Source organism: Solanum stenotomum, chromosome 11, assembly GCF_019186545.1.
Source record: "Solanum stenotomum isolate F172 chromosome 11, ASM1918654v1, whole genome shotgun sequence".
In the NCBI taxonomy this organism is placed as follows: Eukaryota; Viridiplantae; Streptophyta; class Magnoliopsida; order Solanales; family Solanaceae; genus Solanum; species Solanum stenotomum.
This window is the reverse complement of record NC_064292.1, coordinates 16,874,383-16,878,898: the sequence shown is the minus strand read 5'-3', so window position 1 is coordinate 16,878,898 and position 4,516 is coordinate 16,874,383. Positions and strand designations below refer to the sequence as shown.

Below are 4,516 nucleotides of genomic sequence, written 5' to 3'. Positions count from 1 at the left end.
CTAATTATTGTCATCAAAATGGTATGAAAGGTCATTAGACACATGTTTGTTGTGAGACCTAATAATTTAATAAGTTTATATATCCTCCATCAAATAAAAGGAGGAAAAAGTGGTGGTACACTTGACTTTTCAAAAGTGATGTTGAGGTATGTCATATGAGTATGATAAATTTCCAAAATGAACTTCTAATGAAAAATAATATATATAATTATAGTCAATTCCTTGAAGAGAATATGACTTGTGATGAGTATCATAAAAGGTGAACCATTCTTGAAAGTCAATGTGTCAAGAGATGATGGAAGTTATAAATAAGGACATACTCATGTATGATTTTATAAATACCACAACTCACCCTTATGGGAGGTTAGAGAGAAATAAAGAATTTTTTTTTTGATATAAATGATCATTGATCAAGTACTTTTAGTACATTACAAATATTATGGTATGTTTTATTATGAACTACCGAAATGGCAAAAGAAGGAAATAATTCTTGACCACAAAAATTGTCAATGATTATGTATCTCTGTACGTCAAACATATCCTAAGAAGTTGTTGGATCGAAGTAGTACATTATACATCTGCCCGCCAGCAGCAGAGGGGGTTCGATTCCCCTTTACGCAGTTGGGGAGAAAAGCTTTTTTGTTATCGGAAAATTCCTCTCCGCTTTATTAAACTCTTTTTCCCGGCACGGTGGAGGTTCCGTAGCATGTCATGAGCACCGGGCTAAGGGGAGGTTGAGCAATGCAAGCGAACCGCCTTACCTTATTCGGCCCTTTCGCGACTCAAACAACCGATATGCTTTTCGGCTCAAATAGGCGGGGGCTTTCTACTTTCTTGCAATGCCGGTTGTTCGCCGTCTAACTTTGGTTGTTTGCCGTCTAACTTTGGTTGTTTGCCGTCTAACTTTGGTTGTTTGCCGTCTAACTTTGGTTGTTCGCCGTCTAACTTTGGTTGTTCGCCGTCTAACTTTGGTTGTTCTTTCCTTCGAGCTAAGATAGACCCTATCAAAAACTAGTTCCAGAAGCATCTTCCATTCATCTCGACATCGACTGATATTTTTGTCATATATTAAACAAAAGGGAGGAGATACTAATGACAAAAGTAAATCAAGAAAGAGGTTTTGCTTGTAATGATTTTGACTATGACAATAATGATATAAATTTCTCGTTGAAAGAGATGTTCACCACACAAACAATGTTATGAAATTGTGAGCTTTGGTGAGCTAATGTGCTACTACCCAAAGAAATAAATTTGCTCATGATATTGAAATTTAGTAAGTCTCCAAAGAAACTTCTTAAGTTTCAAAGAAATAGTCAAAGAAAAAAATAATTATATTGAGACTATAAAATATGAAAATATTTAAGTTCTTCATATAACTACAATCAAAGTGGGATAAATATTTATGTGAAAGATTACCCATTTGACATGACCAGTTGACGACCATTTCGGTTCAAATATGATACGAAAATAAATGAGAATTCACGTGGTTATATATATTGAAGAAATAATAAATTCTTCAAGAATTCTCGTGTTATTTGTTCTCATGATAAAATTATCATTGTTCCAGCTAAGATTGAGATTATATCTTCCGAAATTTTGAAATGTATAAAAAGGTGAATATGGACCCGTTCACCGGCCATGTGGACCATTTACTATTATATAGATGCATCTATGTATGGTCACATGTGCTTCATGCATTATCAACTTGCAATTAAATTTTCGCAAAGGTTGTTTGCTCGAATTGATAAATCAAGAGCACATTTCAAATTATAAAACTATATTGATAATGTTGGTATATATCCAAGTGGTTTAAGCATTATTTTTTAAGATGAAAGTAACATGCTATTGAAAATCATTAAAGTCAAAAAGTATCCTACTGGATTTATAATGTAATACCTACAATGGATCAAAATACTAGATGTTCGTTCTTCTGCGGCAAGGTTTCAAATTAAACCCGTGTCCAATTGTCCATGAGTCTAGCGTGCTGCGCTCACGAGAGCCCTTGGAAATATAATGCAAGAGAAGTGGCGACTCTTACTGATATAATGCAACCATATATCTTTGAAGTGAGCAAGGAGAACGTGAACTGTCATGATTTGATGATCAGGTTTGTCTCTCACTCGAACACTCACCTGCCCACTACTGGCTTCAGCATCTCCAACAATTAAAGCAGAATATAGTTATATATATATATATATATATATATATTGTGCCACTTGAGCCTCTAGTACCTTTTTCTGGATTGTCCTGTCACTTGTCTCCCGGAGCTTAAGTGCATATGAGTGCGATTTGTCAGAAACAGGGGAGACCATATAGCTTGACGTGGGCTAAGCCAGAAAGGCCATTTCCCTTTGAAATAGAATGCTCCAAAAGAATAGCAAACATACGCGCTCAACTGACCCAAGGATCGCTCTATGTATCATTACGTAACTGGTCTCTCTCTCTCTCTCTCTTACTTTCATCTTCTGCTTGAGGGAGTTGGAAATCAAGCTGCAATTGGAATTTCCTCTTCATTGCATCAGAAACACTTATTATCAATTTTTGGGCCATAAAATGCTCCGTCTCCTTCATTGATCTCCCAGGAGTACTTCCCATGCTTGTACAATGCTTCAGCCTTTACCCAACTTTCTATGTCTCCAACATATTTTTCAGGCCTCGCTCGTTGATAACTTCAGGTCAAAAGTGAAACCAAATATCTTATACAACATAGCTCATGAACTCTAAGACACCCTTGACTTCATCCTTAATCCTGACACGTGTTAAGCCAGTAAGTGCACCACTGGCCTCATTCCTGTGCAGAATCCCAAAGTCAGCCAGACGAAGTGGTAACTCCCTGTAAGAACGCCAGAAATTATATGCCTCCAATTATAGCTAAATCATTGGTTGTGAGAACAAAACTCCCAAAAGAAATTTGATATGACATGTGTTATTTAAAGTGTAGTAACACTTGTACGTATCAAGCCAACAAAGCTCCCCTATCACAATTGGTTCAGAGTCAGGAACCAAATAATTCTCATCTAAAAATTTAAATGTGCAGTATATTATTCCATTGCTCCACCATTACGCAATGCACAAAGATGAGTCCCCAAATAAGGTTGGGTAACTCTAACATTAGGGGGAGATAAGCAACTGGAAAATAAGTTATACATAATGAATTATATGATCCTCGTTGAAGAAATAATTTAAGTCAATTGTCAGACGCATTCGCTGACCCTAGGTTATAATTCAGTTATGAATGCTCCAATGAAAAGTTCTTGAAGGACATAATTTATGGCACACTTGAAGTGTGATAAATTAATCGATTCGAAAGATAAAACTTCTTGAAGAAGAAAATGAGCAAATGATCAAGATGGTCATAATAATGAGGCAAGTGCTTTAGAAAGAGCACCATGACATAACACTTTATAAAACATTGACAGAGGTTCAGGTATCTGTAAAGATGAAAAACAAAGTGAGCTTGATAAGTTATGTCACGTTAAAATCGATATCAAATAACCATCGACAATATCTTGAATATAATGTAGCGCTCAAAATTATAAATGGTGATGAGGATCTTGAAATTAAATCTGTCGAGAGTTGACAGTTAAATGATTGGCCAAAAGAAAATACAATTCAAGTATTTTTCTATTCATTTGGAAAAGTGATGTTTTGGACTTATACCAAGATATAATGTCAGTGAGGTACAAATGAATTATTGTGCGATAAGAAAAATCGTAAAATATAAAGTACGGGTTGTGCATTGAAAAATAAAGATTTATCGCAAAAGTCATGACATTATTGTATGGAGATTTATACTCCCAAGGTGGATGCAATGAGGTTTCTTTCCGTCTGACAGTATATGAAAAACTTGAATACGCATGATGAATGTTTATCATGTCTAGCTAGATAATAAATATTATATGAAAATCCTTGAAGGATTTAAAAGGTTATAAAGTGATTCCATTGAATAGTACCCCAATGGTTGTAAGATCGCATATTATAAAGATCAATTTTGATCTCATAAAAATGATTAGAAAGTACCATGTCATAGTGCAATTGGTGCACTTATGTATCCTGCTGTTATTATTCATGGTAAATAATTTTATTAGTATGCATGCAAAATATAACATCACTCTTATCGGTGGAGATATTAGAGTGAATCAAATATCGATATAAATTATTTATTCTGATCAATTGTGTCAAGATTTATTGATCGTGAAATTGCAGGAAATTATGAAGTTTGAACTCATGAAAGTTATATATTTTCATTTGAAAATACTATCATTTCAAATCATTCCACAAGACGGTCAATTTTACTGAAAGTGTTCGTCAATGCTCGATTGTTGCTGCTAAAAATCGAACGATCAATTTGTCTATGTCGACAAGATCACAAATTGCGTGTTTTTCAAAAATATATTTGTTTGAGATCGATAAACGTACCCAGAGAATGTGTGATCTTCCTTCGAAAAGAGATATTCCAACAACATTATATGAAGACAATGCCTCGTGTGCTCAACTAAGAGGAGGATACATCAAA

General features: G+C 34.8%; 1 protein-coding gene and 1 pseudogene across 1 annotated transcript in view; both read right to left on the bottom strand.

The window, feature by feature from the left end:
* LOC125845522 (probable sphingolipid transporter spinster homolog 2) overlaps positions 1-4,516 on the bottom strand; it is a 293,275-nt gene that overhangs the window by 120,157 nt on the left and 168,602 nt on the right. The window lies entirely within an intron of this gene.
* LOC125845712 (threonine--tRNA ligase, mitochondrial 1-like) lies at positions 2,181-4,028 on the bottom strand (annotated as a pseudogene).